The sequence below is a fragment of the Gymnodraco acuticeps genome, unplaced genomic scaffold, assembly GCF_902827175.1.
Source record: "Gymnodraco acuticeps unplaced genomic scaffold, fGymAcu1.1, whole genome shotgun sequence".
Taxonomy (NCBI): Eukaryota; Metazoa; Chordata; class Actinopteri; order Perciformes; family Bathydraconidae; genus Gymnodraco; species Gymnodraco acuticeps.
The window spans coordinates 1,328,234-1,355,687 of record NW_022990502.1 but is presented as its reverse complement, the minus strand read 5'-3'; the positions used below and the strand labels follow the sequence as shown (position 1 = coordinate 1,355,687).

The 27,454-nt window shown below is 42.4% G+C and overlaps 1 protein-coding gene across 1 annotated transcript in view; it reads left to right on the top strand.

The window, feature by feature from the left end:
* The first annotated feature begins 8,316 nt into the window (after positions 1-8,316).
* The window catches only part of LOC117553048 (glucose-6-phosphate exchanger SLC37A4-like), a 65,003-nt gene continuing 45,865 nt past the window's right edge, over positions 8,317-27,454 (top strand). Inside the window, exon 1 of the mRNA XM_034226812.1 lies at positions 8,317-8,334. The gene's annotated coding sequence lies outside the window, so the exon portion shown is untranslated. The remainder of the gene's footprint in view (positions 8,335-27,454) is intronic.

Below are 27,454 nucleotides of genomic sequence, written 5' to 3'. Positions count from 1 at the left end.
CCTAGTGGTTAAAGCACGTTATTGAATTATTGTTTTTATGTGTTATATTTGATTAAAAAAATATTAAGAGTACATACTTGCATAGGGGGAAAGTAGAAGGTCTGTGATAGAAATATAGAATATAAAAAATCAAGAAGATACTGTAAGTGATCTCTACAATAAAACAGTTTAGTGCAGGATGTACAAAGATATTAATAGGAGGAGGTGCAAAACAGAAGAACGAATTAACCTTTATTTAAACATTAAATAATACTTTAGATTAAGGTCTTCTTTTAAATAAGAAAAAAACTTTGGGGGTATCTATCTACAGATAAATATTAAGCCTGACAAAGTACTTAACGTCTAATATATTGCTTTCCTGCAATGTTAACTATGTTGAAGCACTTATTTTAATTGATATTATACATATGAATTATACTCTTATGTATGTAGATAGTATAAGAAATGTGCAGAATATGACAGTTTAATGGTGGAGGTATACACACATATTGATAGATGTCTTGTAATGCGCTGTTGAGGAACCTGTGACCCAAGATTTTCATTCATTGCATAACTACACCGTAGTTGTGTATATGATATGTCAATAAACCTTAGAAAATCTTGAAAGGGATGTGCAAAATAGCCATTATACAGTCTTTAATGAACTATTAGTAGAGAACACAAGTAATGAATATATTTTATTACTCGTTTCCATTCATGTCAATTGCAGATAAATGTTTAGTCTTCTCAAGCACCAACTATCAAATATCTCTCCTGATTGTTGGCACTTGACAATCACCTTCCCTGAATTTTACTCAGGTGCAACTAAAGTCTGATTTAAGGGTTGTTTATATTTCACATCATTATTCAGAATCTGCAAATTAACTCAAATAAGTGTAGTGGAGTAAAAATACCAGGTTAACCTCTGAATTGTAGTGGAGTAGAATTACAAAGTAACAATGAGCTGTCATGTGGGTATATATATTAATGCTGAGCATTATGGACACAAGCAATTTTCACCCATGTATTAATTATATGTTTTAATTTGATAGCACCAATGTGTTTAATACTGGCAACTTCTAATTGTGGGAAAAACGAAAACGTTCAGTAGAGACATCCCATAGAACATTTTGCGAAACACAATAGCCAGCATGTGTAGTTCTGGGGGGTCGTTAGATTCCAGTTTTGGATAATCTGGCGTGGTTTCGTTCCATTTCAAACAGCTGTTTGACGCTCAGAGTAACCTTGGCGCACTGCCACTCCAACATCCCATCCCAGAGCTTGAAGATTAATCACGGGGACTGTAGTCCTAAACGATAGCTGGGGATTATGGGTAGTGTAGTGTCTTCGGCCATCCTAAACTCCTAGGCCTACGTCTGTTTCCGGTTATTTTTATTTTGAAATTCAGTTCCTGACGGACGCCAAAAAAGCCAGAGATTATGGAATTAAACCAATAAATAAAAGCAAGGATAATTGTGTGTTATTGGTGAGTAAATAACAGTGTGTTATTTTGAAAAGAATATCGAATTAGAAGGAAAAATCGTGCTGTGCAACACGAAAAAAAGGGGAAAATCGTACATGGCTTTTATTTGTCTTCTGCTAACCAACGCTCGTTGAAACGGCAACCTCCTGGCACACTGTCATCTATCACTCTCATCAGAATGCCCAGGTCACACGTAACAAAAACACTTGCAGGGAAGGCTGGAGCGGAGATGTTTTATGTAAAAGTGAAGCAATTAAGCGCGCTCCGACTTCTTAATTTTCTTTTCATCTAAAAAGTGAAGTAAAGCATTTACAATTTCAAGCACTTTATCCCAAATGTAAGCACCATTCCCAAAATTCAAGCACTTTTCAAACCTTGAAAACACCTCGTACAATTTCAAGCATTTTCAAGGATTTCCAGCACCCGTGGGAACCCTGCCACTGACATTCAAACAAAGTGAAACTGTAAAAAAAGACGTTACAAGGCACTTAATGATCTCATACATGCAAGTGTAACATACACAGATTAACACATGGGTTTAAGTGTAAACAAGGTAATTAAAGCTAATGCTAGATTTGCAATAAGCATGTATACAGGCTAGTATGGCTAACGCTACCATGTATGCTAATGCTAGCGTGAATGCTAGCGCATTTTCTCATTGTGTTTGTTACATTCGCTCCTAAACTAGGGGTGCAAAGGGAAGTAACAAAACACAAGAATAACCGGGCGAGAGAAAAAGGAGAGGAAACTCACTGCTGAAGCCACAAAGTGATGTTTAATTAACCAATGATAGACAAAAGAGACTCACCAGCCAATTTGCAAAGTAAACTGAAAACAACTTTCATATAAAAGAAAGCGACTAAAACAAAACGATACACTCGAGCACATCTCCTAATAGTTAGCAAAATACAGGTTAATAGCAGGTCTCACACAGAGACAGGGACACCACACATGCTCTGCACACATGCTCTGCACACATGCTCTGCACACATGCTCTGCACACATGCTGCACACACATGCTGTACGAGGAGAAGGAGAGAGAACACTGCAGCCTTCCTCAGGTCCTTTATAGAGGCCCTGATTGAGGATTGGGAGCACCTGGGGAGAGGATGCACCTGGGGACAATCAGGCTGCACCTGGGGAATCAGAGGGAGAGAGAAAGACACACACACCAACACAAACACTACGGCACGTAACAGTGTTTAAACATCTCCAAATGACATCACATAAACACAATACATGTTACTAATCCTTACAGTGTAAGTGTAAAGCTTACACTTACACTTACAGTCATTGCTTTCTGACGGACTTGACCCATTTACTCTTCAGGTTGCATAGGGAAAATTAGTAGCAGTCTACTGCCATGCTATTCAGTTAACTTTCTCCTACTTCCTGTAACCGGTTCAGTGTTGCCAACTCCATCGTAAGGAAAGTAGATTTTGGCTGTCCGAAAAGTCACCAGAAGTCCCTAAATGACGTCATCGCCTAATTTGCATATCATGTAATGGCGGTAAAAAAACTTTCCACCCCCTTCAAGGATCAAAACTTAAAACCACCAGAGTAAATCCAGATGACAGTATATCAGAAATGTCTCTATTAGATGAAGTAGAAATAGTTTTTAGTAGAAATCACCCTTACAATAAAGGCAGTATGCCCGTGTGTCATCTCCAATAAATGGCTTCAACCATCCTTTAAACTCAGGGTTTGATTCCCACTCCTTTCTGTACTTTTGCGAATAGAGTTTAGACTGTGACATGATGACCTACGTGAATGTTTAGCTTGTCACAGAGAGGCACACACACAGTGGAAGGTGATTAAGTGACTGAGGCTGTGTGAGTCAAAGCAAAGCAAAGGCAGTTATTTATAGAGTGGCAAAGTCACGCCCATCTACTTCCGGTCCATGGGACCCCGGAAGCGGAAAATTATACATTGAAGTCAATGGAGAGAGAAAAGTTATCTTTTGATCCCGTTTGAATTGTGCCACGAATGACACATATGATGTTTGTCAATCTTAAACAATAATTTCCATTTAAATAAAGTCACAGTTTGTCGTAAAACTGTTGAGATATAAGACTATGAAAAATACGCAACTAGAAAGACTACAAATCCCAAATCCCATTCTGGGTCGCGTAAGTGATGTCATAGGCGATAATGCTCCGAGACTGGTTGCGACTCGCAATTAAAGCAAAGAAAAAGAAGAAGAAGATCTCATAACTGATGTATTCCCTCCAATAAATATAAGAGATTGCTCCAATAAATTCACTTTTATAAGATACCTGTGTGCTTTGTACCAGGTTGTAATCACAAAAGTGATCATACCACTTGCTCGTTCTATCACTTCCCGTTTGATGAAAGGACCAGGAGTCGTTGGACCAAACATATCAGGTAATATACATGTTTTGCATGGAACATAGTCAAGTTAGCTACCTAGCTAGTAGCGAGCACGTTAGTTAGCATTACATTACATTACTTAGCCTTGTCATTTGTATTAGCCTTAACATGAAGTAAACCAAAATGTTAAACAGTAAGAGTAGTCATGATGGTAAGTATTTTGTGAAACATTTGAAGAGTAGCCTATCGCCCCCTCCACCAGGTGCTAAGGGGGCGGGAGGTAACGGCACATTAGCATCGGCAATCTTTTCTACTTAATGCTATCTGCACAAATGGTTAACATTGAACATGAAAAGATCAGGCAGTTCAGAGAGAGTCGAAGGAAGGCAGGCAGCTTTGCATGACATTCTTCTGGACGTGTTTCATTGTGATGATAGTGAGGGTGAGTCAATCTGTTTGTTGGAAAGACAGTAGTTGAGTGATTACTGAGAGAAAATTATTAAAAGTGTTGTTACTTTAAAGTGTTGTTACTGACCTTTTTCTCTTTTATTTTCTTTACCTCACCTGTAACTGCTGAGACCCTGAGGAACATGCACACTGGACTGACCTGCTCTGGCAACCTGATTTCCACTGTACGTAATAGTATTTGGTTATGGTATATTATTTATATACATCAAAGGCACAATGCACCCCCCAGAGACACACATGTATTAAGTGTGATATTTTGCATAGGTCATGTGAAATCATCTTTACATACTAGAAAACTGTAGGAGCGGCAACTTGTTTTGAAATTGAATTTTTAATATCCGATAATAAAGTTGATCTGTTTTCATTATTCTTCTCTTTTCCCAGCTCCATCCATCACCATTCTCTGTTCCTGCAGGTCCTGCTTGCTAATCAATGCTCATATGTTTTTACACAATTACAAATAAAGTCAATGTATTGTATGACATGAAGTTGTGCTTCATTCGGAGTCAATAATAAATTAATTCTGCCTTCATTCATTCTGCCTTCAACTTCACAATGATTGTGGACTGCACCGACATCCATGTAGCTGCCCCCCAGTAAGATGAACCAAGCAAAGAGGGTCACCATCATGCCCAAGGACATCCAGCTGTCCCGCCGCATCTGCGGAGAGAGGGCTTAGACTGACCTGAGACCAGTACACCCAAACACAACGGCTCTTTTAAGAGCCACCTACAGTTTCAAAGAGTTGCAATCCTACGTTATTATAATGATTAAACTGGTTCATGTATCACTTAGTTTACTGAACCGTGATGAATGAAATAAATTAATGAGGTAGTGGTTTACTGAAGTTACAAATACATTAATATATGAGTAACAGGTCAGTGTAAACACAAGCTTCTGTCAAATATGGATCATTCAAACTATTTATATAAAAATATGTAATAAAGTTCTAAAACAAGTATTCGGTATATTCCTTGATAGCTTTTGGAGAAGGTTGTTTTTAAGTTTACTAAAATCTATCGTTTCAACTGTTTCACTTTATAAAAAAGGAACAGGTGAGTAGAGCATCATTGAGTTTCTTATTCTGTCAGTAAATTATCCAAATGAATGTTTTTCATTATTTTAGTCAACCCTAAACAAATTGATTGTACCTTTTTAATAATGACCTTACATGGTCGGCAAAGTTAAATTAACTTCAGAAAATCAAATCTGTTCTGAGAAAAAACTAATAAATGTTTAAAGATAGGAACTTGCCAACCCACTGAAAAACAGTCCGTAGAGATTTAAAGGCGTAGTTGTAGTTCAGTCCAACGTTTCATTTGGATTCATTTCTCCAACAGTCAACTATTTTCATAAAGAATTTTTTTTTTTTTCAAAGTCAACTTTATTGTCAATCTTACTCAGTTTGTGTTTATAGACAGAGAGATCAAAAAGACGTTTAAATAAAATTATACAATTTACAGATATGTATACAAATATATATATATCCTATATACACCATCATGTATAATGATGGTGTATGATGTAGAAGGAAGTGTGGTAGATAACAAGTAAATATAGAGTTACATACAGATCCATGTTACAGCAAAATATGGAATAACTAAGAAGCACGCAGTATAATAATAATTACATGCAACAATTAAATAACTGCTCAGCATCTCCACCACAATCCCAATCTGCTGTCTCCTGTTTTCCTCCCCTCTGCATAACACCCCATCACACATACGAAACACAACGCAGAGTCCGAGGGTGTTAAGAGTATGTTTATTTAAATGTCCTCCTCTCTACTGGCCAAAACAGGGAGCATATGCTGGGTGTAGAATTTTTCCAGGAGGAGGAGATTTCCATGCCATGCAGGGTCTTTGGGGATGGGGATGATGATCGCCTCCTTCGTGGTCCACACAACAAAGTAGCAGAGACTCCGGTCTGTGATGTGCAGCTGCCCTTGGACCTGGTGCCAGGGTGATTCTTCTTGAGAATGTAAGACCCATTGTCTCCTCACGGAGACAGAAGGATGGTAACTGGACTGCCTCTGCGATGGTCATGTTCCTCTGGCTGTGTGGACACTTCACCTCCAGCAGGGCAGATGGCTGCACAAGTCCATCGGGTGATGCTCCTAAAACACTCGACTCACTCACAAAGAGACCAGACTCGAACACTGTCACTTGATAGGCCTCCACAAAAGCCTTCACCCCTTCGGCCTCGTTTACAACCCCCCAGTTGACAGCCATGACTCCGTCCAAGTTGTACCCCCCCAAGCACCCTCTTCATGAGGGACGCGCATGGAGTGGATGAAAGTCCCGACCGCAGCACAGCACCAAAATTGCTGGCTGTCAACCTGCCCTGTCTGTGTAACTTACTAACTGCCACTGAGGATTTGTCCGCTGTCCTACGGTGGCTGTCTGGATGGCAGCTTGCTGGTCTCTGCTCAGTCGCATTGAGGCACAGTGACAATGGCCTGATGTTAAGGCCGCGGCTCTGGCTCAGGTGACAAAAGCCATGCCATGCCACACTGTGCGCCCCACAGTGCAGACCTGAACCAGTCTACATCTTCAGTGGCGATGTCTCTGGCCAGTGGGTTGTATGTCTCCTCTCGCTGTTGGTAAAGTTGAGACACCGGCTGGACTACTTTTTAAGTGCCAGGCTTCCTCCACTGGCACTCAACATCTGTGGAGCTGATCTGCCACATGGCAAATATTGCCAATGCTGCAGCGTGGCTGCATTTGTACATCCCCCGTGCACAATCACAGACAGCGCTCTGCATCGCGCCATCGTCTCCCATGCAGATCTGTCAAAATAAAGTAAGTACCATTTGTTAGCATGCTATAATTGATTGAATGAGCAATAATACAAGGATGGTCCGGATCTGGGGTGGGAGGGTTTATTTATCCATAGTTGTGTCCTCTTGTCTGATTGTTATTATTTTTCTGTATTTTTTGTAATTTGTGTTGTATTGGTTGTGATTGTACATTGTATTTTTCTAAATGTGTATGAATACATTTTTGAAAAACATTTCATCAACAATAAAAAAGGATTTGGTCAGGATCTAGACTCAGTGTGTAGTTTATTAATTAATCAATGCTCTCTACATTAGGAAAACACATACCAGTGTACCAGAGGGAGTCACACACATATGTGCCTAGATAACCAAACAAATTGACAAGATAACCAAAATCCTTGAATCTACACACAGCAAATAAACTAAAATGACACAACGAGATGTAAAAGGAGATCACACATACAGTATAGTCGATATAAAACTGGCCGCTTCAATCTGAACAACAACTAAAACAAAAGAGTGTATCTTGTTCTTGTGAACACTAATGTTATCCACAGCATACACAGAGACCACAAAGTTCTTAAGGAGAAAACTAGTTACTAAAACAAAACACGTTAGTGTACCTTGTTAGCTAATGTTAGCTAGCTGACATTAACGTTACACATTGCACTCATATTACTCACCTAAACCTTGTAAAGCCGGTCCCGCATGCTGGCTTTTACAGAACCGACTAACTCCCCTTTCGTGTATGTAAAGCTCTCAACATGCCCAGACTTGTAGTGATGTTCACCTCGTTTTATACTTTTCGCCTCATTCTAAAAGAAACAGGTGAAATTTGCTAACGTGACGGCCGTCTTTGTGATGGTGACGCGTATTGTGCGAGACCAGAGACCTGTAGTTCACTGAGCGGTTTCACACAAAAAAAATTGTAACTTCACAGTTTTACGACACATTTTTATTTTTTTGACTTGCAAAATGTTCTTTTAAATTGACAAACATCATATGTGTCATTCGTGGCACAATTCAAACGGGATCAAAAGATAACTTTTCTCTCTCCATTGACTTCAATGTATAATTTTCCGCTTCCGGGGTCCCATGGAGGCTCCCGGAAGGGGAGGGACTTCGCCTCTCTATTATAGTGTGACAGTGAAGAAACATTTACATTTAAATCCCGCTCATAACCAGGCCAGCTTGGCAGTTGGCGCATGCGCAATTCATTTACAGTCTCGACGCGGGAGAGTTTGGATGTCTGCTCTCTGCTCTGACTGCAGCTGAGCTGCTGCGGGAGGCAACTGTGAGTCTGAGCGCCTGTGAGTACTATGTATGAGGTGTGATTTGTGCCAAAGAACGAACTCACTGAGCTCACGAACGTGTCGATCGTCGCCTACCATGCCGTGAACTATGCCGCGAGAGAAGTAACGTGACACTCTCGTCGCCACCCCTCTCGTCTGAGAAGCTACGTGACGTCTGCGTCTGAAGTTACTTTACTTTGGTAGTTATCTACGGTGGCCCTGAAGTGCAAGACACCACAGCATTTCACAAAACACAACAGCATTTCAGAAAACGCCACAGCATTTCACAAAACACCACAGCATTTCACAAAACACTACAGCATTTCACTAAACACAACAGCATTTCACAAAACGCCACAGCATTTCACAAAACACTACAGCATTTCACAAAACACAACAGCATTTCACATTGGACGGAAAGGGTATTCCTTAGGGAGAACACTTCTTGTTTGTGATTGGACAAAGCTAGCCATAGAAGCACTGCTGTGATTGGTTGTTTTTGCTGCCAGTCAAGAAATGACGCTGCGTGATTGGCCCAACACATCAGCCGTTAGCTGTTAGCACACACTCAGAGCTCACAGCTACATTAAACATATACAAAACACAGACTGTCTATGTAATTTCGAATACAGTCGCTGCTTTATTTATGTCTGTATGAGGTTGTGGACGGAGCAGCTACAGGTTAGTTTAGCCTGATCGATCCGATTCCGATAGGATTTACAGGGAGATACGGCCCGCCCCCTCTCCAGCGTCTTGTTTGAATGACAGGAGTAAACACAGAATTAATGCTTTATTAATTCATGGTTTTTAAGGGGCTTATCTCCATGTAAATACTATGGTAGACCACCCAATATTCGCATCGCTCTAATCGCTCGAGTTTCACCGTGGCTGTCAGCTGTGTTTGCTCCTGTCATTCAAACAAGAGGCGCTGGAGAGGGGGTGGGGCGTATCTCCATGTAAATTCTATGGGAGATACCAACTACAACAAAATGAACATATTTGACCGTGATTTAAAGGGATAGTGGAAATCCGCGAATTTTGGGTTTAACTTATGTATTTTTATTAAAAATAAGCATAATAAACAATTTTTTTTAATTTCATGCGCCTAGTTTCATTTTATTTTCAATTTTACTGCGCCCTCTCAATGAAACGAAATACTTCGGGAATCGTCGGGAATCTTCGGGTGATGACGAGAGCATAGGAAGACGGGCACAAACAATGGCGGACATTCAATAGCATTTGCATGTGAATAGCCGAGTATATTGCCATAAATATGATGATTGATTATCAGTAAAAAATTCTACGTGACACAACGACATTGGATTAACCTTGAGATGCGTTTTTATTCCGTTGAACACAACTTTTGATCACAAATCAAAAAAGGTAAGACGTAATTATTGTAATATTTTTGGAACCGGATGTTGTTTACTTTCTCTTTTCTGGCTGATAGCTATAGGAATTCGAGGTCTTACAGTGATGACATTACATGTGTGGAATCTGTGGAGTCTCAGCTTTAAATCGTATATCTTGTTTGTGCAGTTAAGATAGTAATAAGGGCATTTCTACCGTGTGTTGTGTGTAAAAAAGCGTTAGCATTAGTTAGCATTGTTTCGCTCAATGCTAATTCAAAGGCTTGGTATTACGCTTGTGTTTTTTCTAGCTAACAATTTTTCTTATTGTCAGTTAGCGGAGTTTCTTACCTTTAAAAGGGTATGAAACATTAATAGTTTCATAAATGTTAAGAAGCCCTGAGACATGTGAGAGAAAAAAAACGGTGGGAGGGGTCCACTGGGGGGACCTTCGGGATTAACTGGTTAACAATGATTAATATTTGTAAAGGCTACAGGTGATTTTAAAATGCGTGAGCTATGCTTAGGGACCTACCAGTCAAGATTATTTGTGCGTAGGGGTGCATCATCTGGCGCCTGGCCCTGGTCATCCTCGCCATTGCCCATGCCGTGAACCATCACCTCGGGCTCGGGCTCGAACAAATAAGGACGTAATGGTCCATCGTCTGGCTCAATATTGTCACCATCGTCGCTTACTGAACCGGATTCAGATTCAGTTCCTAAAACGACATTTTCGTAGGAAAGCCGAGAGGATGTTTCTGACTCGCTATCATCACTGGATACCTCGTACAATCCTTCTTCTTTGTCTGGTATATTTGCCCTTCCACGTTCATTCTGCATAGACGCCATGGTTTGTTATCGTATCGTCTTCCTAAGTTTTCGTCACTTCCGGTTTGGCTGAGTCGAACATTTCGTTTCTAAAAAACTTCGGGGAAGCTGCAATAAAGTGCTTCTAACATGCGTAAGGCATTTATTATATTTTTTTAATCAGGTGTGATTGTTTTGGTACGTAATTATGCTTGTATATAAGTTAAAAATAAACTATTTGAGGTTCCATTTCCACTATCCCTTTAATTGTAATACACGTTTCAAAGTGATGCCGAAGTAACTACATACTGATAACGGTTAGTAAAAACCATGAATTAACGCTTTGACAAGTCTGCAGATAACACGGCAGGCGAAAAGCTTTTAAAATGCGTGTTTTCTGAATGGAATCGGACCAATCAGGCTAAACTAACCTGTTGCTGCTCCGTCCACACTCACAACAACGTCATACAGACATAAATAAAGCAGCGACTGTATTCACCATGACATAGACAGTCTGTGGTTTGTACATGTTTAACTTGTGTCCAGTTTCTGAACAGATATGAGGAGCTGTGAGCTCTGAGTGTGTGCTAACGGCTGATGTGTTGTGACATATTTCGCTGTCGGGTGTTGACCAATCACGAAGCGTCATTTCTTGACTGGCAGCAAAAAACAACCAATCACAGCAGTGCTTCTCTGGCTGGCTCTGTCCAATCACAAACAAGAAGTGTTCTCCCTAAAGCAGTGTTTCTCAAACTTTTTCATACCAAGGACCACTTGACAAATAAAAAAACACTCGCGGACCACCTAACTCCACAAATATCCAAAATCACATCGTTTTTCTAGAACAAATTACAAATCGCCTGAAAATAGTACAAACAAGTGGCTACATGTGTGATGAAGGTGTTGCGCTGGGCTATATCATGCAATTGAAAGAAAAATTAAGCTCGCTCCATGGCGGAGATATTCCCGCGAGAGTGCGGACAACTTAAATGTATTTATTTATTTCAAATGTGAAATGTTACCAATATACTCGCGGACCACTAGGGGCGCTCACGGACCACACTTTGAGAAGCACTGCCCTAAAGGAATATCCTTTCCGTCCAATGTGAAATGCTGTTGTGTTTTCTGAAATGCTGTGGCGTTTTCTTAAATGCTGTGGTGTTTTGTGAAATGCTGTGGTGTTTTGTGAAATGCTGTGGCGTTTTCTGAAATGCTGTGGTGATTTCTGAAATGCTGTGGCGTTTTCTGAAACGCTGTGGCGTTTTGTGAAATGCTGTGGCGTTTTCTGAAATGCTGTGGCGTTTTCTGAAATGCTGTGGCGTTTTCTGAAATGCTGTTGTGTTTTCTGAAATGCTGTTTTGTGAAATGCTGTGGTGTTTTGTGAAATGCTGTGGTGTTTTCTGAAATGCTGTGGTGTTTTGTGAAATGCTGTGGTGTTTTCTGAAATGCTGTGGTGATTTCTGAAATGCTGTGGTGTTTTCTGAAATGCTGTGGTGTTTTCTGAAATGCTGTGGTGTCCTGCACCACAGCATTAGTGTCAGGGCCACCGTAGTTATCACCTAATAACCCAGTGATGTTACAGCTACGCAGTTGCTGTTCAAGCGAGACTCTATTTCAATATAGTTTTGGTATTAAATAATGTTACACCCCTTGTATGCCCTGAATGCAAAAACAACCACAGACAAGAATATATATTTGTAATTATCAAAATGATAACAAAGGCTGAATAAACAGGAGAAGCCTGTCTTCCCTTGGTCTCCAGGAGAAAATGCCACTGTATATCACCAAGTTTTCATAGTTGTGTGTGTAAAATAGATCGCTGCAGTGAACAGGACTTTATGTATTTGTTTATGGTTTATTTGATATGGAGGGATGCAGTATATAGAAGTTCAGAGAAGAAGCAACCCCTATATATATTGTTTATTTCGTTTCATTTTGGCACCATGGCAGAGGCAAATATAGAGTTAATGTGCGGAGATTGTAATTTCATGTATTGTTTTATGATGTTGACAAAATAGTCACTGTGCTACATTTTGCTGCACTCAAGCATACATCTGAAGACAAGAGTTGTGTCTGCCTTTAGCCACAAGGGGGAGTATTGTATATTTATATTTTGTAGAGATGTTGCAACTATACAGAGCTTTGGCAATACTATATGTAACTGAGGTCATGCTAATAAAGCTATTGAATTGAGTATACCTTTAAGTGAGCGCTTCTATCAGGAGGAAACAAAGGTTCACCAACACATTATACTCTGCTGCTGAGAAAAGCTGTGCAAAGACGTGACACGATGTGCTGCAATGTCTGTGTATTTTTGAAGAAAGTAATAACTCGCACTGAGTCTTAATACTTTACTTTATTTCATTATTTTCCCCCTTCATTTGAAAAACACCATTAAAGAATTCATTCTAAAACCAAGAATAACCTACATACAACAATAGGGAGCCCTGGATCAAGGACGGACAAAACAAGGACACCACACATGATTCTTTTCCAATTACAGTATATTTATTTAAAGAGAGTAACTCAATTGTGATATCAGTTTAATCAGTAATGTGTGTGTAGTGTATGGGTGTGTGATGTGTCAGCAGGGACCATAGGTCAGGCCGGGATTTATACACCCAGCCAGGCCATACCAGTTTTGGGGACGTTTTGCTGGATGTATCGTCAATATCTACAACGTTGCTGCCCTACTCAGTTGCAATTTCCCTTGTGCTGGACCCTGAATCTTGACTTGTCAACCTCCTCAGCATCTGCTGGTACTGAATATTGGGATGGATTAAACTCTGATAATAACTATAATTGAGAGAACATGAACATAGCTTGCTTATACTGTTGTCATTACATTTCCTTTGGTTTTGTTCAGTGTCAGTCATGGCCTATTGAAACAGTTTCCTCTGTACCTGCCAGTTCTGTCCACTGAGCTCTGCCTGCATCTCTCCCTCAGGGCCATCACCATCAGCATCATCTGATAGTGGAACTGAATAAGGAGAACATGTAATCATTAACAACTATTTATGAAATGACATTATTCAAGAACATATATTATGCAACACTTATTTTATCACTAAGTTGACCTTGTATTTGCATGGCCTAATACCATAATGATTGTCTCCCCTTTAGACAACATAACCATCTCAAGTTATTAACTCACAGTATGAGGGGTTTGTAGCCCCACAGTTAGCTGCGGTTATATTACATATATTTGCCTTGAGTAACATTAAGGACATGTTTGGGTTTTGTGTTGCCTTATAGTCTCCAGTCACACAGGGCCTGCCACTAACTTAGCATTGGACTGAGAAACTGTTTTGTTGACAGTCGATGTGCTGTCAGGCTACAATATAGAAAGAAAAGTGGCTCATAATAGTGGCACTGACACTAGAAAAGTGGATCACATCACTCCGGTTCTGAGATCATTACACTGGCTTCCAGTCTGCCAAATAATTGATTTTAAAATACTACTGCTAGTTTTTAAATCACTAAATGGCTTAGGACCGAGGTATATAGACGACCTCCTCCATATGAAGCATCCAGGAGTCTCAGGTCTTCTGGGTCGGGTCTGCTCTCTGTTCCGAGAATAACCACTACATGGAAAAGCAGCTTTTAGTTATTATGCCCCAACAATTTGGAACAAACTGCCTAAATCGTGCACGTCCGCCGAAACACTTCCTATTTTTAAAAACGCACCCATTTGCCGCTGCTTTTAATTGAGCTGCTCATACTCACACTTAGTGCTGCGTACCTGGACTCACATTCAGGTTCAGGTCCGGACTCAAGTCGAGAGGTTCAGGTTCAGGTCCGGACTTATAAGTCCGGACCTGAACCTATGGCTTGTGTCAAGTTGTGTGAGTAACTAAAGTGAACTTATTGTGAGCTAATTATCAATTGAAAATTAACTCATAATCAACTCAAATTCAAACTCGTCAGGTTTATTGTGCTCCCTTCCAACTTGTGTCTACATTTCTCTACAAAGTACAAATGTAAAAAAAACACTTTTTGACACTTAGTCTACAAATGACTTATGACAGCAACTACAGTGAACTACTACAAAGTTCAAACATTTATTTCATTTACCAAACAGTCCCTGAGCTGACTGAGCCTAAATCCCTAAAACGTTGCTGAAAGGTAGAGTGTAGAGTAGACTATACACATTACACTGTTACACACCTACTATACAGTATAGGCTACACTGTAGTGACTGTACAGTCAGAGTGTACTGTACTGTCTGTACACCATGTATTTTCCACAACTCTACATGTGTACATTATACAGTACATACTACATACATAGTGATGTACATACTGTTAGAAATTAAAATCAATGTTGATATGGCGTAATTTTGAATTAAATACACTATTTAATTTAAATCAGTTTTATTCTGAAAAAAACGGAAGTTCACACTATTAACTTAATAATTTTATTATGAAAATTCTTCATTTCTGGTTAGCATTAGCATGTGGCGAAATGCTACGTTTTCAAACCGTGAATCGAAGGTGAAATGACATGTGATGTTGTACACTGAGCACACTGGGATTAGCTCTCATTTATTGACGCTGAATAACGTTTATCAGGGAATGTTTAAATAACCACAGACACCAGAATATACGTAAGTGCTAGTTTTTTTGCGAGTCCAAGTACCGGTTCCCGACGTTCCGGTTTTAACCGGACTTGAACCGAAACTTTTTACAAGTCCAGTACCGGTTCGGCGTACCGGTACGCAGCACTACCTGTGACACAGCTTCACACAGCCAGTGTGACAGCCGTTGTGCAGACAGAGGTTGCCCGATTGAGCGCTCTCTATAATGCACAAACAGGCGCTGAGAACGGCGCCAGGCCACCGTGCGCGCCACATAGCAGGACAGCGCGCGCACCGGACAGAGGAGATGAGATGTGGCTTCTCCCTCCGATTTATGAGGAGGCGGAAAAAACCCATCCAGGGTGATCACTCTTGACCTAAAAGAGCTTGTGATGACCTTTGGTATACAGGCTGGGTTAGGACGCAGCACAGCCGAACTGCCATCTCCTTGGATCCGGAGGCATGACGGGGCCACAGAGAGAGCGGATAAATCACTCACCCTTTTTGCTGATGTTAGAGCCAATTTGCAGTACTACTTTGGCTGATAACATTTTAAGGGGAACCCGCTCTAACGGTTCAAATGGGGCTTTGCTTAGTGCTCGTAACACCAAAGCCAAATCCCACTGAGGCGCCAGTACGCGTGATACCGGTCTGAGTCTTCGTACCCCTTGCAGAAAACGTTTCGTCAGGGGGTGACTGAACACCGTCCCGGCTCCGAAACCCACGTGACAAGATGATATGGCAGCCGCATATACCTTGATTGTGCTGAAAGCCAAATTCCTGTCCAACAACAGCTGGAGGAATGACAGCACGTGAGGCAGGGGGCACGTAGTGGGGTCCCGGCTTCTTTCTACACACCAACGCTGTCCACTTAGCTGTGTAGGACGCTCTGGTAGCGCGGCCCTGGCTCCCTGAATAGTACAACATCTTGAGAGAGACCCAACCTCTCTAAGTGTTCCCGTTCAGGGGCCATGCCCATAAGTGCTGGCCTATCACTGGGTGACTGCAGATCGCTCCTTCCACCTGTGAGAGAGCGTCCCCGCGCCCCGGAATTTTCCACGGCCTGCCTGACAGCGTACGCTGTAGGCATGGTAAACAGGAAGCGCCCGTGCGCTCCGGGGCAATTAGGATCACTGACAGCCGCTCCTCCTGCACTCGGTCCAGGAACCGAGGAATCAGCGGGACTGGTGGGAAGGCGTACAACAGTCCCCTGGGCCATGCACGATGTGCGAACGCGTCCACCCCCAGGGGAGAACCAGAGGGCGCATTGCGCGTTCCCGTGTGCGGCGAACAGATCCACCTTCGCCCTCCCGAACCAGCTCCAAACCTGAGCGATCAGCTCGGGATGTAGGCTCCAATCCTCCTGGCGAGGACCTCCTCTGGACATGAGGTCTGCCCCTCTTTTCAATTCGCCGGGCACATACAGTGCTCTGATGGAGAGCAAGTGTGCGCGCGCCCAGATCAATAGCCGTCTGGCTGTGTTCAGAAGCTGCGCTGAGCGTACACCGCCTTGGCGATTGATGTAGGCTGCCTGTAGTCTGTTGTCTGTGCGAATCAATACATGCTGATTCTGCAGCAACGGGGCAAAATGCTGAATTACTCTCCGTACGGAGATCAATTCCAGCACGTTTATGTGGAAAGACATGTGAGCCGGCCACTGTCCTCCCACTGCCTGCGACATGCACGTTCCTCCCCACCCTGAGAGAGATGCGTCTGTGAACACCGAGATGTGTGACGTAATTCTGCCCACGGCCACACCCTCTGACAGGACGTGGGGACTTTTCCAATAGGTTAAGTCTGAACCCACGGACAGAGGGATGGCCACCATGCGCCTCTTCTGTCGCACGGGGTCGATGCGTAGTCGAATAAACCACCTCTGGAGTCTCCTCATGTGAAGGAAACCCAGGGGAATCACCCCGTGGTCGGCTGCCATCATGCCGAGCAGCCGCATCACGGAGATGGCTGTCACCATGCTGCGGGGTGTGACGCGTCGAAGAAGAGCTGTCAGCGTCTCCACTCTCTGCCGTGAGAGTCGCGCTCTCATGCGGGCTGAGTTCAATTCCACACCCAGGTAAACAATACTCTGGGAGGGAAGACATGTTTATGTGGAAAGACATGTGAGCCGGCCACTGTACTCCCACTGCCTGCGACATGCACGTTCCTCCCCACCCTGAGAGAGATGCGTCTGTGAACACCGAGATGTGTGACGTAACTCTGCCCAGGGCCACACCTCTGACAGGACGTGGGGACTTTTCATGTAGGTTAAGTCTGAACCCACGGACAAAGGGATGGCCATCATGCGCCTCTTCTGTCGCACGGGGTCGATGCGTAGGCGAATAAACCACCTCTGGAGTATGCTCATGTGAAGAAGACCCAGGGGAATCACCCCGTGGTCGGCTGCCATCATGCCGAGCAGCCGCATCACGGAGAGGGCTGTCACCACGCTGCGGGGTGTGACGCGTCGAAGAAGAGCTGTCAGCGTCTCCACTCTCTGCCGTGAGAGTCGCGCTCTCATGCGGGCTGAGTTCAATTCCACACCCAGGTAAACAATACTCTGGGAGGGAAGAGGACAGCTCTTTTTCCAGTTTATTATGAAACCCAGCTTTGACAGATGCAATATGAGCTGTACCGTCTGTAAAGCCACTTCCTCCCTGGAGCGAGCCATCAGCAGCAGGTCGTCCAGGTAAAACAGTACTCTCATCCCTCCTCTGTGTAGCGGCTGCAATGCCGCCTCTACACACTTTGAAAAGGTGCGAGGAGCCAGGGAATAACCGAACGGCAGACGGTTGTACTGGTACAATATTCCCTGGAATGAAAACCGCAGGAATTTCCTGTGTTGTGGGATGATGGGTACCAGTCTCCCTAGTGAACAAACTCTAGCACCCTTTTGACCGTCAGCATGTGAAAAGGCCTTTTCATTATTGCCTTGTTGAACGCTGACAGATCGAGGATGGGTCTCATTCCTGGGTAATGTCCGCAGTAATGACTCTTACATGTCTTATATGTGTAATGTGTACTTGTAAAGCGCTTTGAGCACCTGTAAAAGCGCTCTAATAAAAAATGTAATGCATTATTATTATTATTATTATTCCCCCCGTCTTTTTCAGGATAAGAAAATAGCGGGAGTAATACCCCTGATTTTCTTCCCCTTGGGGAACCCTGGAAATAGCCTCTTTCAACAGGAGTTCCCATAGCTCTGTTTGGAGCGCAATACACTGTTCTCGGGATGACAGGCGTGTCTCCTGTATCCTGTTAAACTGTGGGGGGGAGGCGAACTGCAGGATGTACCCTCTGCTGATTAGCCTGCTCATCCATCTGTCCATCATACACACACGCTGCCACTCCGAGAAACACTCTGAGAGCGGGCGCACATGCTCGAGATGTGTTGTGGTCGTCATGACGACGAGCCACGCCAGAGCCCTCGCCGCCGCTGCCCGTGAGGCAACCCAAGGTGGGCCAAGAGCGAAAGGGCTGTGAGGAGGCCTCCACACGCTGTGTTTCACTCCGACTCTCATCATGAGGCGCGTACACGCTCAGAGGATGAGTGGAGGTGTGTGCAGTGACATCCACATGAGGCGTTACCACGGCGCTCATGGGCTTATTGTGACCGTGTGTATGTGGCGTATCTCGGACAGAGGAATGCCGCGAGGTCTGTGGTTTAATAACCGAAAAGTTGTAACCACCAGGCCTCTGCAGCAAACCCTGCTGCCTACTAATCAACAGATTGGAGGCAGCTGGCATAGTTACTGCGCTCTGCAGTTTATTAACCGATAGATTAAAATGTGCAGGCTTTTGTAACGAACCCTGCTGGCTATTAACCGATAGGTCATAGGCAGCTGGTTCACCCAGAGTGGGGGATATGTGAAACACATTTGAAACTGATGACTCAGACAAAAGGTTGGGAAATAAGCTTTCTTTTTTATTTCCTTCACGCCTCGGCTGCGGTTGCTGCGAGCGTCTCTCTGCCTGTCGCTATGGCCGTGTTGGCCGCTGCTGCTGCTGCTGCCGCTGAGGTTTCGCCGCAGGCTGGAGCCAGCCCACGTGCTGGAGCCAGCCCACGTGCTGGAGCCAGCCCGTCCGGGCTGGAGCCAGCCCACGTGCTTGAGCCAGCCCGTCCGGGCTGGAGCCAGCCCACATGCTTGAGCCAGCCCACATGCTTGATCAGAGCATCCAGCAGGACCTTCCTGGCCGGCTCTGTAACAGCCGCCTGTTGCAGCCAGAGGTGGCGCTGGATCTGTGAGGTTCCTGGGGGAACGGGGAGACCTCTGCCGCCTTGCCGATGATCTCCGGCAGCTCCAGCATGATGCCACCCAACGCCAGCAGCGCCGTGGCAACGGAGAAGGCAACCGCGTGCTCGGCCACCATACCCGTACCTGACCTCAGTTACATTATAGTATTGCCAAATATCTGTATAGTTGCAACATCTATACAAAATATATACTCCCCCTTCTGGCCAAAGGGGGACACAACTCTTGTCTTCAGATGTATGCTTGAGTTCAGCAAAATGTAGCTCAGTGACTATTTTGTCAACTAAACATCATAAAACAATATATATTTGAGTTTACGGGACATTATAATCTCTGCACATTAACTCTATATTTGCCTCTGCAATGGTGCCAAAATGAAATGAAATAAAAATAAACAATATATAGGTGTTGCTTCTTCTCTGAACTTCTATGTATACTGCATCACTCCATATCAAATAAACCATAAACAAATACATAAAGGTGTGTTCACTGCAGCGATCTATTTTACACACAAAACTATATGAACATTTGTTTTCTCCTGGAGAACAAGGGAGGACAGGCTTCTCCTGTTTGTTCAGCCTTTGTTATCATTTTGATAATTAAAATATATATTCTCGTCTGTGGTTGTTTTTGCATTCAGGGCATACAAGAGGTGTAACATTATTTGAATACCAAAACTACATTGAAATAGAGTCTAGCTTGAACGGCAACTAAGTAGGCTAGCTGTAACATTACTGGATTATTTGGTGATAACTACCAAAGTAAAGTAAATTCAGACGCAGACGTCACGTAGCTTCTCAGACGAGAGGGGTGGCGACGAGAGTGTCACGTTACTTCTCTCGCGGCATAGTTCAGGGCATGGTAGGCGACGATCGACACGATTGGTTGCTCAGTGAGTTCGTTCTTTGGCACAAATCACACCTCATTATGAGGTGTGACTTGTGCCAAAGAACAGATAACTAAGCTAACTGAGCGGAGCACTGACGTGTCAACGTACGCCAACGCCTCCATCAATTTCAAATGGGTTGACGTAGAATACAGGCGACGTCACGACGATGTCAGACGTCATGGCAACGTATCATAGGTGCTCTCAAAGTATGCGCTCACGTGGCGGCGGCGTAGCTTAGAAAGCGCTATCTTAGATATGCGTGTTGATAACGTACGTACGTGGGGATAAGCGTGTGAATAACGTACGTCTCGCCTCCGTCAGCATTGTATAGTATCTGGTACGGGGATTAATAAGAGTTGTGTCTAGCACATACTTGCCAACCCTCCCGATTTCATTGCCCTCTCCCGGTTTCCTCCCGGGGTCATATTTCTCCTGCATTTCTCCCGATTTCTGACAAAATCAGATTTACTCAGGACTGTTTCCACTCGGACTTTAATACAGCTACACCATTGTTTGGTTTCCATGGTAGCGCGTCTCTTTAGCAGCGCGCGCAACTCAAAGTCTGAGAGGGTGAGGAAGATAGTCACAGAAAACTGAACAAGAATCGACAACACAACCCTCTGCTCACTCCTTTCCTGTAAAATACAGGTCCAGCCCACACATATGCTCCATCAAGGATGGTGCTACAGGCCGCAAGGCAGTGCACTTACCACTACAATAAGCATGTGGAGATGCGAGCGGAGGACTGAGGAGGGGAACCGAGGAGAGAGGAGTGGAAGCAGCAGGCGGTTAGAGAAATGAGAACTCCTCTCCTCTGAGCGGTCATTTTAAAGAGACGTCCATTAATGATGACAGGAGGCACAGCAGCCCTCTCTGTCTGATGGACAGATGTGTTCATGATGGCTTATATATTTACTTTTACTTCATTCACAGTGCGGTATAATGAGACAATAACAGGCTACAGATGCGGATATATACACACATATATGTATATAAATATATACAATTTCAGAATCAAACAAGTATGAGAGCACTCTCATAATAACGTAACACAATCAGAGACTGGATATATCCCCCCCACCCCTCTCTCTGGTCGCTGAAATGGGGTATTGAAATTACGGGCCAAAAGTTGTACAAGTATTAAAAGTAAGCATAGGACACCAAACCAACTGAGACCCGTCTGTCCGCCGCATCTACGCAGTGTACAACACACACCTACACACACCTACTGCTCCTAAAGCATAATCAGGCTACAGCCGTTGTGTATTTTATTATGTGAAGCACTAAATGGTCTTAGAAAAATATCGACTCTTTGTTTGTAGATATCTACTAAACTACAGCATACAAATACAGAAAGTAATGTAGGCCTGTTATACTGAGTGATATATATTTCAGAGATGTTCACAAGTCTTTTTTTGCAAGTCCAAGTCAAGTCTCAAGTCTTTGTGGGGTGAGACTTGATCAAGTCTCTGGTCACAAGTCCAATTCAAGTCTCAAGTCTCTAATAAATAAAAGTCTCATGTCTCTTCTGGTTGTAATAAGCCTTCTATTGTCTGCTGCTATCCAGTCTGTTAAGAATACTGCACAGCTATATCTAAGAAATTCAAAGCATTTACTGTATTATTATCACTCCTATATCTATTAGCATACAGTATCAGTCAGAGGTGTGGACTCGAGTCACATGACTTGGACTCGAGTCACACATTTTATGACTTGAGACTCGACTTGACAACATCACAAAAGACTTGCGACTCGACTTGGACTTGAACACCAATGACTCGGGACTTGACTTGGACTTGAGCCTTCTGACTTGAGGTGACTTGATACTTTAATTCAGAGGTCTCCAACACGCCGATCGCGAGCTGCCGTTAGAAGAGCAGACTCCCGTCGGGGAAAGCAGAATCTCCAGCCGCTCCTACTCTTGCTGAGAATCCTTGCAGGCAGGGGCGGGTCTTTATTTAGCTGGGCCACCATGCGGCCAATCATATGCGAGGACACACTAGGATCATACCATTATGTGAAAGAAGGGTGGGGGGCACAGCATGTGTAGTGGTACAGGCCAGCTGTACAGAGCGACGGGGAGACGGGGAGCCAGATTTAAATGCAAGCGCGTCGGAAAAAGTCAAGAAATGAGCGAAAACCGAAAAAAGAAGCAGCATCTGGCTGCTTTTCAATGATATTGGAGAAAGCAAAGCTGAGTGCAGGATTTGTAAAATGAAAATAACCTTCAGAGCAGGGTTTTTTTTTGGTTACCACTCAGGATTTATTGTCAGACGTGGGAGAAGTTCAGACAATTAAAAAAGTTACAATCAGGGTTCCCGCTGGGGCTTAACAAGTCTTAAATTTGATAATCAGAATTTAAGGCCTTAAAAAGGTCTTAAATATGATTCAGAAGGTCTTAAAAATTAAGACCTTCCTATTTATTTAGAGGCCAAGACTTCCTCCGGGCGAAGTTTGGGTCTACGTCAACCCTAAAAGCGGAGGTGCTGTAGACGCTAAATACCGTAGCTAAACACCAATCATACAACAGCAACGATGAAATAGTGTCGCCAAGGCAGCAGAGCTCTGAATATAGCTCTTGTCACACACACACACACACACACACACACACACACACACACACACACACACACACACACACACACACACACACACACACACACACACACACACACTAGGGCTGCTCGATTATGGCAATAATCAAGATTATGTTGGTCAATAATTAATATCATGATTATTAAATACGATTATACATTGACTTTGAAAACATCCATTTATTGAACTGTTGAACAGTATCTTTTTAACTGTTGATTACCCTGAACGTATAATTCAACTGAAAAACCAATACAAAAATTAATTAAATAAATGATACATTACTAAAAAATTAATTAGATCAAATATGTTGTAGTGCACTGTCACAACCTAGCAAAGCAAAATAATCTTTTTTCCGATTATGTTGTTTTCGTAATTGTGGCAGGCCAAAATCGTAATTGCGATTAAAATATGATTAATTGCACAGCCCTAACACACACACACACATACACACTTTTTGTCTAACACGCTAACACAGTTCTGTACTGTGCTGTTGTGTTCAGTCATTGTTCTTATGTTGAACATGAATACATTTACTTTGTAAGTGATTATGGGACGTATTTCTTCTTTATATACATTTTCCTTCATACTTTATTGCCGTGAAATAGGTCTTACATTCTATTCAAAGTGGTCTTAAAAAGGTGTTAAAAAGTCTTAAATTTGAGTTGGCGAAACCTGCAGGAACCCTGTACAATAAAAAGTCCTGCATTCAAAATGTTACAAGTAAAAGTAGAAAAGTATTAGCATCAAAATATACTTAAAGTACCACCTGCAGAGGGATCTAGATGCAGGTGTTCTCTTCCCCATAGAGACCGCCTCGCTGCACATTATCACTTGCATAAAGATAGATTGTGGGTCCCTTATAACATGTTGTACACAGTGGAAATAAACATTCTGGTCACCTCAACATCATGGATCTTATACATTAAACTCCTTCTGAATCAAACCGTCACGGTAGCCTTACCTTACTGATCCCTCTTAAATTAGAAAAACACACGTTACTTTACCAGCAGAGAGAAAATGGATTATTAAATTATTAATGTGACTAATAAAGAGCAGTTTGATTATTAAGTATTATTCTGTTGATCGATGTCATTACATTTGGTGAAAAACACATAATGACTTGTTTATGACTCGTTTTGTCAAAGTTTAGGACTTGACTTGACTTGAACTTGCCCATCCTGACTTGAGACTTGACTTGGACTTGCAAAACAATGACTTGAGACTTGACTCGGACTTGAGCGCAAAGACTTGAGACTTGACTCGGACTTGAGCGCAAAGACTTGAGACTTGACTCGGACTTGCAAAACAATGACTTGGTCCCACCTCTGGTATCAGTACTGATTAGTTGTTTGTTATATTATCACTTTAAACAGGCTATTGCAATGCAATATGAGGAAAAACATCACACTTTAGCTAAATGCAAACCACTTATAAGAAAAACACTTCAGAATAAAAAATCAGTATCACAAATACTTTATTAATCCCCCGCAGGGAAACTGTGTTAAAAGTACTTAAAAGTAAACATTTGTTCTGTGCCATTTGCAACTAAAAAACTATTGCTGCAATATTATCTGAAATATACTGAACTGGTGATATTAAAACATGACCTGTTCCAAAAGAGATATCTACCATTAACACCATTTACTAGGGGTGTAACGGTACACGTACCCGTACCGAAATTATTCGGTACGGGCCCTTCGGTTCGGTACAGGTGTGTACCGAAGTGTACCGAACGAATATAACGTTAAACGTAAAAAATTGAGAACGTGAACAACTTGTTGGAAGTAATCTCAGGTGCTGCGTCGCAGCATTCAGAGTAATTTGCTCACATTGGGTTCAACGCGTCAGAGAGCGAGCAAGTCATTTCATTGGATGAGAGGCACACTATGAGAGCTGGTCACAGGGATGCGTTCAAATGTAGTCAGTAATTTGAGGAACTGTCGAAAATTAATGGCGAACGCAGATAAAGTTGAGCTCGAAAATCCTCCAGCATCATTGAAGTCTCCGGTTTGGGAACATTTTGGTTTCGCAGTTACGAACAAGGATGAAGGACAAAGACAGGTGGACCGAACCAAAGCTGTTTGTCGGCATTGTTCAACTAACATTGGTTACGCGGCTGGCAATACATCAAACTTGCACACTCTTGAAAAGGCATCACCCGAACTTGAATATCACCGGTACCAAAAGAAAAAACACTGAAGTGCAAACCCAACTCCCGCTAGCATGTAAGCCTCCACCACTCGCAGAGAGTTCAGACCGAGCCAAAGCTATTACAAACGCCAAATATCCTTATGTTGCCTCGTTAGCAAAGCGCTACCTGGCTGTATCTGCTACCTCTGTCCCTAGAGAGAGGGTGTTCTCCACAGCAGGAGTCATTGGTAGTGCCAGCAGATCTGCCCTTTCGACAAGTTAATTTTTCTTTAAAAAAACATGAAAATACAATGACAAGCAAGTCATAATGTCAAACTGGCTGCTTAGGAACTAGTACAGTACAGTTCAAATACAGATTATTTCAGTTCATCGAAAAGCTGCACCTTAATGTTTATTTTATTATATTTTGTATTTATTTGAGTGAATATTCACAGTTTAATAATAATTAAAAACCCAAAACTAATAGTTTATGTTTTGTGAGTACTAATAGCCTACAGTAAAGTTCAAATACAGATTATTTCAGTTCATCGAAATGCTGCACCTTAATGTTTATTTTATTATATTTTGTATTTATTTGAGTGAATACATTATTCACAGTTTAATAATAATAAAAAAAAAATATATATATATGTTTTGTTTTGTGAAAAAAAATTCTGCTGTACCGAAAACGTACCGAACCGAACCGTGACCAAAAAACCGAGGTACGTACCGAACCGAAATGTTTGTGAACCGTTACACCCCTACCATTTACCAGCCAAATGCTGGTAAATCATGCAAGTGGCTGGTACTGTATGTTGCACGCACCAGCCACAAATAACAATGGCAATCTATTGAGTGGCTGGTAACATTTCAACATTCACTAGGCTAGCCATTTGGCCAGTGGACAAAAATGTTAAAATTTGACCTCTGCAACCGTATTGTTTAATTACACTGGGTCTCTAATGACATCTTTTAAGTCTACTATAAATAAACATATTCCTCTATCCTCTCACTCAAACCCAGTGTAATGGTAACCTGATAAACCTGTAACATTAACGTTACGTGGTCAACAATAAACCTGTAACCTGCCTATAAACCGACAGATGTATTTATGTATGTAACTATGTATTTTTCTACGTTTAACGTTAGCCAGTAGATGGTGGCAGCGGAACGTAATGATTAACGTTACCGACCTTTTTTATGTCATGTCAAGAGTTGGATGTCAACGCCACTCAACGCAAACAAGTGTGACAAGCAAACATTCACTCATCTTTTCAAATATTCAGTTACAAAGCTAGTAGCAAGCTAAGTTAACATTACATAGCTGATGCTGAGCTAAACATGTTTGCTAACCGTCCATATGCGTTAATGTGACTGACCTCTCCGGGTGAGTTTTTCAAGTGCCTGATGACATTTGACGTTGTTGCACCAGCATCCTTGATTTTAATATTGCAGACTTTGCAGTGTGCGCTCCTTTTGTTGGTGCCGCCGGCGTTTTGTTCGAAGTTTTTATAGTTGAACCTAATTACAAGCGGTACAGCTGTAGGTGTGCCGCCGGTCGCCATGGTGTTACCATGATGTTAATGTTAATGTTAAAGGTGGGGTAGGTAAGTTTGAGAAACCGGCTCGAGATACACTTTTTGTTATATTCCATGGAATGCTCTTAACATCCCGATACCCGGCCCGGCTAAAATAACTGGATGGCCTACCTGCCTGTCAGCCTCCCATCGGGGCACAAACTTATCTCGTGCCCTCATTGGTCATGTGCGCGTTCGTGTGTGTTGGAGGAGGGGCTCTGTGAGGAAGTGGCAGATTTTCTCCGGTTGTGTATTTTCAAATTCTAGCGATCTCGAGGCGGTTTCTCAAACTTACATACCCCACCTTTAATACGCCAAAAATAGAAAACACAATGATTGTTCACGAGTCCCAAAACACGAGTCCAAGTCAAGTCTGAAGTCTCTGTGTGTGCGACTTAAGTGCGACTCGAGTCCGAGTCACAAACTCGAGTCCCCATCTCTGCAGCGGACTACAACATGGATGTTTGATAAGAATGAGGGACTACTGTAAACTCATCTAGAGACTCTGCACCGTGCTCTGACGCTGTTGCTTTATGAACAACAGAGAAACATATTCTTCATGACTAAAATTGGAATTGAAATAAAAAATGAAAGTGAAACTTATGCTAGTCACCCTCTCCCTGCGGTCCACATTAATACAAATCATCCCAATACATATGATTGTATGAACTATGAAAATATCTTAAAATCAATACAAATGTATTTATTATAAACGTTAGTCTTTAACACCTATCACTGTGTATATCACCATTCAAACATATTTTAAAAGTTGAACAAACCCCACACAGCTCAGTGAAATGTTGACTTTATTTGATCATTTCAGTAAAAACTAACGTTCATATTTCTCTTTTTGATTATAATAATGATGAACGTTCAAAACAAAGCACTTTGGCAACTTACCACATACGTTTTAAAATGCTTAATAAGCACCGTAACTTTCATGATATAATTT